The following is a 17,791-nucleotide window of genomic DNA, read 5'->3' as shown; positions in this document are numbered from 1 at the left end:
ATGTGCATGTCCTATAATATCCTTCACTCGCAAATTTTTTCTTATGTATATAATTTATTCTACGAGGGCCACTCGGAAAGTAAGTTACCAATGTTCAGGCTCTAACACTCGCTTCTTGGTAATTTTCGAGGTCGAAAATTATGAAGCAGTGGGAATCTAAGTTCAAAAATATGGTTACATTGCTCTTTATTGGAGGAATTTAAAAAAAGATCATTTTGAATTAATATGCATTTTAAAAGACATTTTTCTCTCTTGCCTTGCTGCAAGTTAGTAACAGAGAAAGGAAATACGTAAAACTTTCTGAAGGTGACTTATTTTGCTATTGCTGCGCAATTTTCTAGGAAGTTTACTTGTCGAAGATTACTCATAATCATCATACAGGATACAGTAATCATGATTTTGACAACGTGACGCCGCATTAATAAGCGGAAATTGGTTAAATATTTAAGAATCTATGGATAAATCTACAAATCATGCTATTGAATACTTCCGGCTGTGACAGTACACGTGTGTACATGTGTGTCACGCCACGTATTTTAGGTGCGGCAGTCTCTAAGAGCCAATCAGAATGCAAAAGAGCAATAAGTTTCAATATTTGTGGAGATAATAAAACGGATGTTGACTGATATGAGGATAGGGTGTGTCCCTCGTAGAATAATAAAAAGAGACCTCAAGGCCTCAATGATTGATTCGGACACCCAGAAACGTGAAAATTAGGAGCATCAAAATACAGTCATTCGGGACTCCAAGTTGCACAGTGTTAGAATACTTCTAAACAAGGTATGTACAAGCACTTGTTGCTATATTAATTTCAGGTAAAGAAATGTCAAGCAGTACTATAAAATGATTATTCAGCCGATCGTAAAACTATCAAGATTGAGGACTGAAGTCGCATATTCGTATTTCATCTTCCATTTCTTCTAACTTAAATATTTGAATATCTAGCCTGTTAATCAATCTATATTAAGGCATTAAACTATCAAATGAACTATCAGATATCAAATTGCTCTAGTTGAATCACTAAATTAAATGTTGTTGTATATTATCATTTTAGTTATATAATAAATTTACTTTTTTAAATATTGTTCTCATTCCCCTAGATTAAACCACTTTTTCCCATGAAAATCATGGTGTAATTTAAGTATACTTCTTTCGTGACACCCGCTAAGATATAGCGTGAGCAGTTCTCAATAAAATGTGGACATAAACGAGCTAAGTAAACAAAGAAAAAGATCTGGAAATCGTCACAATACTCTGATTACCCTGACGCATTCACTACATGAAATATGGTATGAAGTGAAGGTTCATTCCTTTCCTTCGTCGCCATTTTACTACTCGTAATTATTATATGAAAAGCCTTTGCTAGTGCTCGGCTGGTAATTTTTTCACACCAGCAAACAACATCCCTAGAGTGATTTCAAAACTTACCCCAGCAAAACATAGTGATGCAGAACTTCCTTTTCTAACAAACTTCTAAGATCGCAGATAAGTGCATTGAGTCTAAGCCCCAAATATAAGATAATACCCATTTTTCTTAGAAATGGACATTTGAACCCATCTAGGCCTCCAAGATACTGCATCCCCAGTAATACAACAAATAGAATTTTCCCACTACCACGCAATACTTATTTTAACTATAATTACAGTGCTTGTAGGATTTCTACTAGCATTCCTCTTACCAAACACGTACATTAATCGCAACTTACTTGAATGACAAACCTTAAACTATTTGAACAATTCTCCCTTCTATTATATTAATTTTTATCGCTTTACCATTCCTAAGACCGTTACACGTACTCGATGAAATTCATAAACCAGAAATTACCCTTAAAAAATTGGAGATGAATGATACTAAAGTAATGAATATTCCATCTTCTCCATAACAGAACTTGACTTATAATTCCTGCTAATGAAATGAATCCCAATTCATTTTGTGTATTAGATTCATATAATCGTATTGTACTACGTATTAATATTGATATTCGTATCTTAGTCACTGCCGCAGACGTCCTTCATTCATGGGCTGTGATAGCATTTGGAATTAAAGCAGATGTTACACCGGGAGGCCTAAACCAAGTAGCGGACAATATTAGACGCAAAGGCCTATTCTTTGGTCAATGTTCAGAAATCTACGGGGCAAATCACAGTTTTATGCCAATTGTTCTTGAAGCTTGTCCTCATTCAGTGTTTATTAACTGAGTAACAAAAATAATACAAGATATTTCATTGGGTGGCTGAAAGTAAGCAGTAAATAGTTAACATATAACATAAGCATGTCAAGTACAAGTAACTATTCGATAGTATTTTTTCTATTCCTCAAATATAACCTCTAAAACGACATATGTTATTCATTATATTCACTTTATGCTATCTCCTATTTCCATCTATTATATATTTTAACTCAGACTCTCCCTGCCCAACTATAGATTGGGCACTAATATTATAGCACTAATATTAATAAAAACAACTACCATAAATTGAAAATGTTAACAAACCTTTTTTCAACCTTCGATCCGTCTACTTCAATTATAAATATACCACTCAATTAACTGAGTACAGTAATTGGTATATTAATTATTCCAATACCATTGTGATTTCTTCCTGGAGGACCAAACATCTTATCAAATAAGATTACCTTGACTGTTCATAAGGAGCTCAGAACCATTCTTGATCTCACTACTCATGAAGGGAGAACCTTCTTATTCATTCCTTTATTCTCTTTTATTTATTTATTTAACAATCACCAGATACAGCTCAGAGGCCATTTTACACTGGATATTCAACAACAACAATAACAATGGAAAGGATTTGGGAAGGTATTGGCCAGGGCCTGTTTATTAGATACCATCCCATCATTTGCCTGGTAGGACTGAGGGAAACCCTGGAAAACCTCAGTAAGGATAGTCGGCAGCGGGATTCGAACCCTCGACCTCCCGAATGCGAAGCCAATTCTCTACCACTTGAGCTTTTATCTTATTTAAAAACTTCGTGGGTCTATTACCAGATGTACATACTTGTTCTAGTCATTTAAACTTTACGATATCTTTAGCACTTCCCTTACGATTAAGCTTCATAATATGATTATGCATTAACCACACTCAACCCATAATTGCTCACCTTGTTTCCTCTAGAACTCCCGCTCCTCTTATACCATTCATAGTATGCATCGAAACAATCAGTAACATTATCCGACCTGGAACCTCAGCTGTACGATTAACAGGAAATATAATTACAGGTCATCTCCTTTTAACACTACTAGGTAATACTGGGCCTTCCCTATCATCATCCATACTTTCACTGTTAATAATTGGCCAAATCACCCTATGAGTACTAGAATCTGCTGTAGCGGTAATCCAATCCTATGCATTTGCAGTTCTAGTTACACTATATTCAAAGGAAGTTACTTATGTCAACTCCACAAAATCACACCTACCACTTAGTTCACCAAAGACGCTGACCACTTACCGGAGACCTAGAGGCCTTAAATACCACTACAGGCCTTACTAAATGACTCCACCAATATGATCCCTCCCTATTTCATCTTGGTATACTAATCATACTACAAAGTATAATTCAATTATGACGAGACCTAACACGAGAAGGGAAATATCAAGGATTACACACTATTCAACTAATATTAGGTCTTCCGTGAAGTATAATTCAATTTATTATTTCAGACGTATTCTTCTCCATTTCATTCTTCTGAGCTTCCTTCCATGGTAGACTGACACCAACAATAGAAATTGGATCATTTTGACGGCTCACAGGAATTATCAAATTCAATCCAATAGAATAGTTTTGTTCCATATGCCACCTGGGATATACCCGACATACTTCGTAAATGAATTAAACTTTGAAAGCAAGTTAGAAATAGCAGTATATAATCACAGGAGGTCAGTTTAAAAGTAATCTTGGGCAAATTATTATGATAGACTTAACTCCGCCTGTTTTTCTAAATAAAGAATAAAACCCTGTCACCAATCTCTATTCAGGATTCCTTGAGGTTATTTAAAAGAAACAGAAAAAAATATTAAAAACGGGAAAGTGGAATTTCGCCTGGACCTATGAGTCATGCCGCAATTTTGTTGCTGTTAAGTACGAATTATTGGAGGTTACTATCTGTAAACTTTAAAAGCTGACTGAACTGGACTTTCAGCCCTTCAAGCAAGATATTGCTAATAAGTTCGATGAAATTTATACTTCTTTCTCTGATCAGACAATGACTACAAACCATCTCAGATCAAAAAATATTTAGAGCTATTCTCTCATCTATCGTAAAATACATAGTTCTTTCTTCAATAAGACGGATGTCAAATTTAAAAGAAATGCAGGTTACAGTAAAGGGACGCGGAGATGGTGATCTGAAAAACAAGGTACATTATTTCAAACCTGCCCAAAAATCCACCATTTATGTATAGTTTTCTTAAATAATCTTAAAACTACATGCGTGAAAACTATCATCACGTGTTCTCTTAAATGTTAATGACGTATCCCGTGTTAAATCCCGTCACACAGATGTTACTAAAATTTTTCGAGATACTTAGAAGTTAACACGTACATTCGTTTTTCTACATGCCATTCTATAACATTAAAACAGAGGGAAATATCTTACTAGATATACAAAAAACGCAGGTAACAAGTTGTTTTCAGCGAGTCTTAACACCCTTATTATTATATCCCTAAGAAAGATGGTTAACATCACTTCTACGTAGAATATAGAAGTTATAACAAGACCTTAAATCTTACTCTAAACCCTATTCAGTGCATAGACGAAGTAATAGAGTACGTCAGTTGAACTAACTTCATTAACACTCTAGATTTACACGTGCGCGGTGGCTCAGTGGTAGAGCTTTCAACTCGGCTGCATGACACCCTAGTTTGATCCCTATTTGAGCCCAGTAAACTTTGTAGTGGACACTGAGAGTTTGCTGTGTTCTCTCGCGGTTGTACCGTTTCCTAGCACATGCTTCACTCCACCATTTTATTTATTTGTCATCATCACCACCTTTTTTTGCCTTATCGCACTAATGGTGGAGCGTAAACCTCAAAGCTTTCTTCACCAGATTTCCAAAGTGAATATCACAAAATGGTAGTAAAACCTAGTGTCTTAGAAAGACTTCATTTGTCAGTAACAGTTGCTTTCTCTAACTCTTTAAGTCTCAGTTTTCCGCTAACAATTGTAACAGACCTTTTCCAAACATGATAGATGTATTTCAAGCTGACCTAAAATTGGAGCTGGAAATAATTTGTTTAGTTGAAAGAATTAACTTGTCCCACAATCAGGAGTAAAACGGGGTGTAAAATGGTAGGTAGGGTAGGTACCGGCATGACGTCACGCTGCCCCGCCAGCGTTACCCATTGTTGTTATTTAGGAACCTGGAGATGTCTTTAGAGCTGCAGGATGGCGTATGGTACCCTACTTTTACCTCTGCCCTCCCATTTCAAACGCTGCTGGGTAGGACAAAGATCATTGTAAGACTATTAAGATGATCCAATCTTAAACGTAATCCTAAGAAGTCCTTGTTTGCTTTTGAAGATGCGAGCCTGCTATGACCTTTGGCATGTAAGCATCACATCAGAGTAGTCATAACAAAAATGGAAGTCATCTCATACGCACATTACCCTACTAGAGTAAAGGATTAAAAAGAGTAATATATATCAGTTCATGTACTACATATTATGTACAAGGACTTTTTAAAAATCATTAAGCACATTTTTGGTTAAGGAGAAGACTACATGTGAACTCGTAAATACTGAATAATCGGGTTAGAATGCTCTTAAGTAACATTTGATAAAGGATTAAGTTTTCGTTGACTTCAATCGAGCCAAAGACTCCATTGTATATGCGGACGCTAGCCACGATGATCTTGGCGGATATGTAGCTCAAGTTATAGAAGATATCAAGGGACATCCAGTAGAGTTATCTTTCAAAATCTTCGAGTCCCTCGGAGCTCATCTTCGACACAAATATGAAAGCTAAACCATAATTTGTTAGTTACAAGGAAGCGGTGAGGGCTAAATGGTATAAATATTCCCATTATATGCTATTAGGAGAAGTAACTATAAAGACAGTCGTTTTAACGTTACCATTTATAAGTTCTCTGCATTTACGTTTTAAATAAACCTACAAGAAGCAGCGTTCATTTCTGTTTAAAACGGGGCATTCATGTCCTCTGATTCAGAGACAACAGCCCTAGTTTACCTTCCGATCTCTAGATTTGATTATCACTCATAAATGTGTTATTTTATATAGTGACCCTAATGGTAGAAAGTTGTCTCATATTGAATGAGAGTTTGTTTGCAATCGAAAAACTGTGAGGAAATGACTGGATCGGTAAGAAATCTTATGCCTATTCTTACTGACTTTAACTGTGCTTAGAGAGTATGATTAAAATGTTCAAAGCAAATGTGTGCAATGTGCTACCGAACCAAGTATATTAATTATTGATTCGCACTTAAATTTCTGACAAATTCTAGCCGAATAATTGGGGTGGTTCCAAAAGCTAAAAGAAAGTATTTGGCATACCGGATCAAAATAAAATCTCTTAGTAACTAAATTATTTTGTTGGTATCATATCACTTCATTACCGAATCTTCTTTGTTTTGGAATTTTTGACCGATTGCAAATATTTTTCACTGAAATATTTCACCAACTTTCACTACATCGGTTTCAACTGCAACCGTTATGGATGATTTTGATACCCTGAAGAAAGTGTGTATTATATGTTATCGAATACAAATTATGTATACGAAGTGCCCCGCAGATAATGATTTTCTACATGTGAAAATTTATAGCATGTAGAAGATTTTATTCTTTTAATTCCCCTATGTAGGAAGATTTCCGAAAAGAATCAATAAGATTATTTTCAAAGTTTAGAGGACAGCATATTGCAAGTTTAATTAAAATCGAATATGTTTTAGGAAATTTCATGAAGCAGATAGACGGAGCGGAATGGCGGAAACTTCATAACGAGGAACTACATAATTTATATGGTCTACCCAACATTGTTAGGGTCGTCAAGTCTAGGAGGCTTAGGTGGGCGGGTCATGTAACTAGAATGGAAGAAAGTAGAAACGCTTTCAAAGTCTTGACTGGAAGACCAATCGGAAAACGACCATTAAGAAAACCTAGGCGCAGATGGAAGGACAATATTAAGATGGATCTCGCAGAGATTGGAATCCAAAGTAGAAACTGGATGCAGTTAGCTAAGGATAGACGTCAGTGGAGAGCTTTTGTGAACGCGGCATTGAACCTCCGGGTTCCATAGGCCATAGAGTTAGTTAGTTAGTTAGATAGACGGAGCGAAAGAGAGACCAATTCTAGCTTACTCAGTTGGCAATCACTTGATACGTTTATTTCTATTAATTTCGGATGTGAGCTTGTTTCAATATGCTATTAATAGAAAGAAATAAAGAATAATCTTACTTTCGATCTAGAAGTAAACTTACATCTTTACACTATCATCATTCAAAAGAATAAGAAAAGAACTTACAGAATAAAACAAGATATGACATTAAATACTCAAAGCCTACATTAAATAGCTGTCTTTTCTGAGAAAAGAAAGTATACTTAATCAAGATTCGAACACTCTCACCAGATTGATAGGTTACAGCCTTTTTGAATACGGCACATACTCACGTGTTATAAACTTTAAACACGGAGTTTGTAATTTGTGTTTCTATTATCCTACCATATAAAATTTCTCTCTTTTCTATAATTGCTACTCTTTGAATTATATATTGTGTAAACTGCATTTGAAATGTAGTATACTTTAACAGTATCACATATTTAATAGATCATAAAAGATCAAATAAAATCAATTACATTATTAATTGAACGGATTTTCGCATATCCGTTGCTTTAAGAGACAAGAGATACCATCAAGCAAAAAATTCATTTTCTATTTTGAGGGACAATGCGCGAAATTATCTAATAACCGCTAAGCCATGATCGCTGAAACTGCAAAAAATTATTAATAATGAATTTGAACTGATTGAAATGCTTTTTGAAAGAAAGAAATTAAAATACAAACATATTTAGCCTAGTCTGACTTTAACAAATCTATCCTAATCCTTTGAAACTAATTTATAATTAAGGCAAATGCAAAAGGTAATTAAAAAAAACCTTATACATACATAAATATAATTTCAAAAAATACCTTCTCTTACAATACTTGGTTCTAGGGTGTATTTCTCCATACCGCGATGCATTAAATACCAGTGACCAAGGTAACCTCATATATTTATATGTATATAAATAATTTTGCTTGTTATATTTACACTGAAATTGAAATAATATAGCATTGGAGTCGGTAAATTAGTTTGAGAAAAGTTGCCTCTTGTAAATTACACAATATCTTCAAGAACATTTCGAAGGTCAAACAGTAATAAACGTGGTCAAAAGAAACAAACAAATGTGTAAAGATATATGATTCGACAATTCCTACCTAACTCCACTAATCCACGACCACTAATTAAAGGCAATCTGCAAAAATGTGAGTAGCAATTGTAATAATATCAAATATCAACATGTAGTAATATATATTTAAAGAAAAAACTAATTCGTACCAGCCGAGATTTGAACCCAGATTGTTTCACTCAACAATCCGACTCCTGCACGTCGAGCTTACAAACTGCAATTTTCAAGCTTTATATATACTGTACATAGTTACGTAACCACAGTGCGAGATCCTCATTCAGCAGTGGATCGTCGGTGCGAGCTTCTCCTTCAAGAACTATCAATCGTCTTTTAGATTTACCAAATTACTCTTTCCATCCTCAATTAATCCAAGATGTATATTAATACTACAGTAAGTTAATTCGTCGTTAAGTCGTTATTGGGAATTCATTCATGCTCGAACTTGATCTATAGATCAAACGTTTTTACTAAACTAGGAGAGATTGAATCATAGATACACAAAGGTTGTAAATATATTTGAAACCTCAAATGGAACTGGGATAACTCGCTGATAGTTGTCAGATTAATAGTTGAGTTAAGAACACGCCTCATATGGTATATGTAGTTGACTGGACAGCCTAAAAGGCTGTCACTCAAAATGTTCTTTGGTCGATGCCTAGCCTGTATTACTTACAGCTCTCTCAAAAATTTATGCATTGTAAAGAATGTTCATAGTTGCTACTGAAAGAGATTTATTCTATAAAGCGAGCAAAGCCCAAGCCAGGGAGAACGGGCAGGCGAATTTAGCGAACTTTTTATCATAAATCATTAAAATTCCATTTACCCTTATGTGTTTCGAACTTTCCTTTCGAGTTTGTATGTTCCCTTTCTTTCCCTTTTCCTCTTGTTTCGCTTTCCATGATTTCTGTTTCTGCAGGAAACATATTATTGTTTTCATTTTCTTTGTATAAATCCTATCTCTTATAACTTAAAGTGGATGGAAGTTCTGCCTATTTATATCATGGTTCTCTCTGTAAGTAATCTTCAAATACGAATATTTTTGCTACAAAAGAGGAATACTCTGGCATGTCATGTTTTGGAGCATATGTGTACTCTCATGTTGGTTGTCCAATTATTATATCTTGTGAATCAATTAACGTGGAGGAAAGTGCTTTGGTTTCTTATACATCCAGAATATACTTAATGCTGTTTCTCACTATACAAAAATAAATCCCAATAGATTGTTAGATTCTCCGATTTAGAGTGTTTCTTCTTTGTCACCCACTCTATATGCCCATTCTCTCCTCTTTGTCACCCATTCTCCGATTTAAAGTGTATCTTCTAGCTTTTCTGCCAACATCTATATGCACCGTGCAGCAGAAACATACGTTAAATTTATTTTTCAAGAATAGCTACAAGTATACAATTTATAAATATATTAGTGCTTTACGCTAGTAACGAGAAACTATGTTTGCTTTTACCTAATTATTATTCAATGAAGTATGTACTAATGGCCTTGTTCTACTGACAAAGTCTTTCCCTTCGACAGTGCTTGAAGTGCTAAGTATATGCTTAGTATAAAATCTTCTACCAATTGTACTTTTATGAGTTACAGAGAACTGATCATTCTTAATTTCTCAAGTTTTATAGCTCGCATTGAACAATGTCTTCTCCTCTGACCTTTTTAATGATGACTCAACTTTCTTCAGTCCATGATATCTCTATGTATTGTTTGGGTTTCAAAGCAACCTGTACCAATTAAATGTACTTTTATAAACAGAGCTCTCTGCTGTATTATGTGCAGCTCTGGGCTGCATGTAGGTATGATACTTGTCGTAATATCACCAGTGAGCAGCTTTTGGATCATGAGTTGGCATCAAAGTGAGATTCCTGTCCCTCTCAAAGAAAAGAGGTTATTCTTTAAAGGAAAAAATAAACAAATAGGGATGTAGTTTGCAATACCGACTATGAAATTCTATTAAAATAAACATTGGTGAACGTTCATTATCCAATCGTACCTATAACTATTCGTTTGACATATCAGACCATCACAGTGGCTAAGAACGGGACAAATTATCCAGTTCTCCTCAAGCTAAGACCTGGGCCCCATATCTGGTTTCTTGAATATCTATAAAAAACTAATGAATACGATGAAATGATCGAATAAAATTAACCTTTACTCATTCGTCCTTTTTAAACAAAAGATGATAAAAAATAGGCACGTTACCATTTGATAAATTGTTGTAGTCAAGATTATTTAAGTACGGAATTAGATCAATCATATCTTTATTATGGACAATTTCGACACCAATGTTTATTTAATGGAAGACAACAAACTTCTCCAAAGGATTTTAAAAAATCATGGAAGTCAAAAAATATTGGATGTACGTCATACTGAAAACACCACATCCCGCAAGAACACATATGAATATACAGTAATTCATCATTGAAGAAATTATTACTGTCTCACTTTTAATAAATGAAAATAGTGTAGGATGAACAGACCTACTATTAGCCGTAAAATGGTAGAACATCCAGTAGCAGGTGGTGAATCCATGCCATTGGTAACTTCTGGCTGAATAGAACCTTAGCTAAATCCTGCGAAAGTACGGGCTCTGAAAGGTGAACAATCCCACTACCACTTAGAACTTTGTTTGATTATAAGAGTTTATATGATATGCCACCTAAAATAACCCTACATTCTTCATAAATGAATTAAACTCAGACGACAAGTGAAAAATAGCAGATCTAATCACTGGGTGTCAGTTTCAAAGTAATCCTGGGCAAACTATTGTTAGAATTCACTCCAGTTCTAGTTGTAACTAAAGAATCCAACCATATCATGAATCTCAATTAAGAAAGTCTTGAAGTTTTTTTTAATAAAATAAAATAAATTGTTGCAAACTGGAAAGTGGAATTTAGCATGGACCGTTGCGCCAGGTCGCAATTTACGTTGCTGCTAAGTACGAATTATTGGAAATTACTATCTAGCCAGTTTAAACCGAAAAGTCCCAGGGGGTGCCTCAGAGGCACACTGGTCCACTTTTAATGCAATTATTCTTAATCGATGTTTCTTCGCGTGTCCTGCACTTTGGAATTCCTCTAACACTTTGAAATACACCTCTGATGGCGTTTCCTAAACATTTCTTTATTTTACCTCATGCAAAATAGCGTTACCTTTTATACTAACGTAAATGAACAAGGGATGCCTCTGACGCTCCTATTGAAGTATATACTTTTCTAACTAATTGATACTGTTCATTTTTTATTACAATTGAAAAATGATTTCATAGCAAAGTAGTGACTAGCCTTTCCTATTAATGACGAAAAATTCAAATGACCGTTGTGAGTTTTGGTAACTCGTATATGCAGCTGGGAACCTGAGAGGTAATCGCTGGGCCTTTAAGGGTAAACTTATCATGGACTTTGTCGGGTTAAAAGCAGTCTGAACAGGACTTCAAGAAATCCAATTCAGATGTTGCGAGTAAGTTCGATGAAATTTATGCTTCTTTCTCTGATCAGACAATGACTACAAACCATCTCGCAACAAAAAATATATAGAGCTGATCTCTCACCTACCGTAAAATACAGAGATCTTTCTTCAATAAGACGGATGTCAAATTTAGAAGAAAAGCAGGTTACGGTAAACGGACGCGGAGATGGTGGTCTGAAAAACAAGGAACATTATTTCAAACCTGCCAAGTAATCCCACATTTATAATTTTGGTAAAGAAAACTTGAAACTACATGGGTGAAGAGTTTCGTCAGTTGTTCTCTTAGATGTTAATAATTTAGCCTGGGTTATTTGCCGTACATTCGAGTTTTCACATTTCATGGTGTGAGACTCTAAAACAGAGGCAAATATTGTAACGGATATACAAACAATGTAGGTAACATTTTTTTCGGCCGAATCGTAGCACCCTTATCGTTATAATCCCTAAGAAAGATGGATAACATTACTTCTACATAGAATATAGAAATTATAACAAAACCTTAAAACTTACTCAAAACCCTATTCAGTGCATAGGCGAAGTAATAGAGTCCGTCAGTTGAACTAACTTCACTAACACTCTAGATTTACAGGTACGCGGTTGCTCAGTGATAGCGTTTTCAACTCTGCTGCATGACACCCTAGTTTGATCCCTATTTGAGCCCAGTAAACTTTGTAGTGGACACTGAGAGTTTGCTGTGTTCTCTCGCGGTTGTACCGTTTCCTAGCACATGCTTCACTCCACCATTTTATTTATTTGTCATCATCACCACCTTTTTTTGCCTTATCGCACTAATGGTGGAGCGTAAACCTCAAAGCTTTCTTCCAAAGATTTCCAAAGTGAATATCCCAAAATGGTAGTAAAACCTAGTGTCTTAGAAAGACTTTATTTGTCAGTAACAGTAGCTTTCTCTAACTCTTTAAGTCTCAGTTTTCCGCTAACAATTGTAACAGACCTTTTCCAAACATGATAGATGTATTTCAAGCTGACCTAAAATTGGAGCTGGAAATAATTTGTTTAGTTGAAAGAATTAACTTGTCCCACAATCAGGAGTAAAACGGGGTGTAAAATGGTAGGTAGGGTAGGTACCGGCATGACGTCACGCTGCCCCGCCAGCGTTACCCATTGTTGTTATTTAGGAACCTGGAGATGTCTTTAGAGCTGCAGGATGGCGTATGGTACCCTACTTTTACCTCTGCCCTCCCATTTCAAACGCTGCTGGGTAGGACAAAGATCATTGTAAGACTATTAAGATGATCCAATCTTAAACGTAATCCTAAGAAGTCCTTGTATGCTTTTGAAGATGCGAGCCTGCTATGACCTTTGGCATGTAAGCATCACATCAGAGTAGTCATAACAAAAATGGAAGTCATCTCATACGCACATTACCCTACTAGAGTAAAGGATTAAAAAGAGTAATATATATCAGTTCATGTACTACATATTATGTACAAGGACTTTTTAAAAATCATTAAGCACATTTTTGGTTAAGGAGAAGACTACATGTGAACTCGTAAATACTGAATAATCGGGTTAGAATGCTCTTAAGTAACATTTGATAAAGGATTAAGTTTTCGTTGACTTCAATCGAGCCAAAGACTCCATTGTATATGCGGACGCTAGCCACGATGATCTTGGCGGATATGTAGCTCAAGTTATAGAAGATATCAAGGGACATCCAGTAGAGTTATCTTTCAAAATCTTCGAGTCCCTCGGAGCTCATCTTCGACACAAATATGAAAGCTAAACCATAATTTGTTAGTTACAAGGAAGCGGTGAGGGCTAAATGGTATAAATATTCCCAATTATATGCTATTAGGAGAAGTAACTATAAAGACAGTCGTTTTAACGTTACCATTTATAAGTTCTCTGCATTTACGTTTTAAATAAACCTACAAGAAGCAGCGTTCATTTCTGTTTAAAACGGGGCATTCATGTCCTCTGATTCAGAGACAACAGCCCTAGTTTACCTTCCGATCTCTAGATTTGATTATCACTCATAAATGTGTTATTTTATATAGTGACCCTAATGGTAGAAAGTTGTCTCATATTGAATGAGAGTTTGTTTGCAATCGAAAAACTGTGAGGAAATGACTGGATCGGTAAGAAATCTTATGCCTATTCTTACTGACTTTAACTGTGCTTAGAGAGTATGATTAAAATGTTCAAAGCAAATGTGTGCAATGTGCTACCGAACCAAGTATATTAATTATTGATTCGCACTTAAATTTCTGACAAATTCTAGCCGAATAATTGGGGTGGTTCCAAAAGCTAAAAGAAAGTATTTGGCATACCGGATCAAAATAAAATCTCTTAGTAACTAAATTATTTTGTTGGTATCATATCACTTCATTACCGAATCTTCTTTGTTTTGGAATTTTTGACCGATTGCAAATATTTTTCACTGAAATATTTCACCAACTTTCACTACATCGGTTTCAACTGCAACCGTTATGGATGATTTTGATACCCTGAAGAAAGTGTGTATTATATGTTATCGAATACAAATTATGTATACGAAGTGCCCCGCAGATAATGATTTTCTACATGTGAAAATTTATAGCATGTAGAAGATTTTATTCTTTTAATTCCCCTATGTAGGAAGATTTCCGAAAAGAATCAATAAGATTATTTTCAAAGTTTAGAGGACAGCATATTGCAAGTTTAATTAAAATCGAATATGTTTTAGGAAATTTCATGAAGCAGATAGACGGAGCGGAATGGCGGAAACTTCATAACGAGGAACTACATAATTTATATGGTCTACCCAACATTGTTAGGGTCGTCAAGTCTAGGAGGCTTAGGTGGGCGGGTCATGTAACTAGAATGGAAGAAAGTAGAAACGCTTTCAAAGTCTTGACTGGAAGACCAATCGGAAAACGACCATTAAGAAAACCTAGGCGCAGATGGAAGGACAATATTAAGATGGATCTCGCAGAGATTGGAATCCAAAGTAGAAACTGGATGCAGTTAGCTAAGGATAGACGTCAGTGGAGAGCTTTTGTGAACGCGGCATTGAACCTCCGGGTTCCATAGGCCATAGAGTTAGTTAGTTAGTTAGATAGACGGAGCGAAAGAGAGACCAATTCTAGCTTACTCAGTTGGCAATCACTTGATACGTTTATTTCTATTAATTTCGGATGTGAGCTTGTTTCAATATGCTATTAATAGAAAGAAATAAAGAATAATCTTACTTTCGATCTAGAAGTAAACTTACATCTTTACACTATCATCATTCAAAAGAATAAGAAAAGAACTTACAGAATAAAACAAGATATGACATTAAATACTCAAAGCCTACATTAAATAGCTGTCTTTTCTGAGAAAAGAAAGTATACTTAATCAAGATTCGAACACTCTCACCAGATTGATAGGTTACAGCCTTTTTGAATACGGCACATACTCACGTGTTATAAACTTTAAACACGGAGTTTGTAATTTGTGTTTCTATTATCCTACCATATAAAATTTCTCTCTTTTCTATAATTGCTACTCTTTGAATTATATATTGTGTAAACTGCATTTGAAATGTAGTATACTTTAACAGTATCACATATTTAATAGATCATAAAAGATCAAATAAAATCAATTACATTATTAATTGAACGGATTTTCGCATATCCGTTGCTTTAAGAGACAAGAGATACCATCAAGCAAAAAATTCATTTTCTATTTTGAGGGACAATGCGCGAAATTATCTAATAACCGCTAAGCCATGATCGCTGAAACTGCAAAAAATTATTAATAATGAATTTGAACTGATTGAAATGCGTTTTGAAAGAATGAAATTAAAATACAAACATATTTAGCCTAGTCTGACTTTAACAAATCTATCCTAATCCTTTGAAACTAATTTATAATTAAGGCAAATGCAAAAGGTAATTAAAAAAAAACCTTATACATACATAAATATAATTTCAAAAAATACCTTCTCTTACAATACTTGGTTCTAGGGTGTATTTCTCCATACCGCGATGCATTAAATACCAGTGACCAAGGTAACCTCATATATTTATATGTATATAAATAATTTTGCTTGTTATATTTACACTGAAATTGAAATAATATAGCATTGGAGTCGGTAAATTAGTTTGAGAAAAGTTGCCTCTTGTAAATTACACAATATCTTCAAGAACATTTCGAAGGTCAAACAGTAATAAACGTGGTCAAAAGAAACAAACAAATGTGTAAAGATATATGATTCGACAATTCCTACCTAACTCCACTAATCCACGACCACTAATTAAAGGCAATCTGCAAAAATGTGAGTAGCAATTGTAATAATATCAAATATCAACATGTAGTAATATATATTTAAAGAAAAAACTAATTCGTACCAGCCGAGATTTGAACCCAGATTGTTTCACTCAACAATCCGACTCCTGCACGTCGAGCTTACAAACTGCAATTTTCAAGCTTTATATATACTGTACATAGTTACGTAACCACAGTGCGAGATCCTCATTCAGCAGTGGATCGTCGGTGCGAGCTTCTCCTTCAAAAACTATCAATCGTCTTTTAGATTTACCAAATTACTCTTTCCATCCTCAATTAATCCAAGATGTATATTAATACTACAGTAAGTTAATTCGTCGTTAAGTCGTTATTGGGAATTCATTCATGCTCGAACTTGATCTATAGATCAAACGTTTTTACTAAACTAGGAGAGATTGAATCATAGATACACAAAGGCTGTAAATATATTTGAAACCTCAAATGGAACTGGGATAACTCGCTGATAGTTGTCAGATTAATAGTTGAGTTAAGAACACGCCTCATATGGTATATGTAGTTGACTGGACAGCCTAAAAGGCTGTCACTCAAAATGTTCTTTGGTCGATGCCTAGCCTGTATTACTTACAGCTCTCTCAAAAATTTATGCATTGTAAAGAATGTTCATAGTTGCTACTGAAAGAGATTTATTCTATAAAGCGAGCAAAGCCCAAGCCAGGGAGAACGGGCAGGCGAATTTAGCGAACTTTTTATCATAAATCATTAAAATTCCATTTACCCTTATGTGTTTCGAACTTTCCTTTCGAGTTTGTATGTTCCCTTTCTTTCCCTTTTCCTCTTGTTTCGCTTTCCATGATTTCTGTTTCTGCAGGAAACATATTATTGTTTTCATTTTCTTTGTATAAATCCTATCTCTTATAACTTAAAGTGGATGGAAGTTCTGCCTATTTATATCATGGTTCTCTCTGTAAGTAATCTTCAAATACGAATATTTTTGCTACAAAAGAGGAATACTCTGGCATGTCATGTTTTGGAGCATATGTGTACTCTCATGTTGGTTGTCCAATTATTATATCTTGTGAATCAATTAACGTGGAGGAAAGTGCTTTGGTTTCTTATACATCCAGAATATACTTAATGCTGTTTCTCACTATACAAAAATAAATCCCAATAGATTGTTAGATTCTCCGATTTAGAGTGTTTCTTCTTTGTCACCCACTCTATATGCCCATTCTCTCCTCTTTGTCACCCATTCTCCGATTTAAAGTGTATCTTCTAGCTTTTCTGCCAACATCTATATGCACCGTGCAGCAGAAACATACGTTAAATTTATTTTTCAAGAATAGCTACAAGTATACAATTTATAAATATATTAGTGCTTTACGCTAGTAACGAGAAACTATGTTTGCTTTTACCTAATTATTATTCAATGAAGTATGTACTAATGGCCTTGTTCTACTGACAAAGTCTTTCCCTTCGACAGTGCTTGAAGTGCTAAGTATATGCTTAGTATAAAATCTTCTACCAATTGTACATTTATGAGTTACAGAGAACTGATCATTCTTAATTTCTCAAGTTTTATAGCTCGCATTGAACAATGTCTTCTCCTCTGACCTTTTTAATGATGACTCAACTTTCTTCAGTCCATGATATCTCTATGTATTGCTTGG

This window comes from Thermobia domestica, chromosome 4 (assembly GCF_964235325.1).
Source record: "Thermobia domestica chromosome 4, izTheDome1.hap1.1, whole genome shotgun sequence".
In the NCBI taxonomy this organism is placed as follows: Eukaryota; Metazoa; Arthropoda; class Insecta; order Zygentoma; family Lepismatidae; genus Thermobia; species Thermobia domestica.
The sequence above is the reverse complement of the archived record's forward strand: the minus strand, read 5'-3'. Positions refer to the sequence as shown.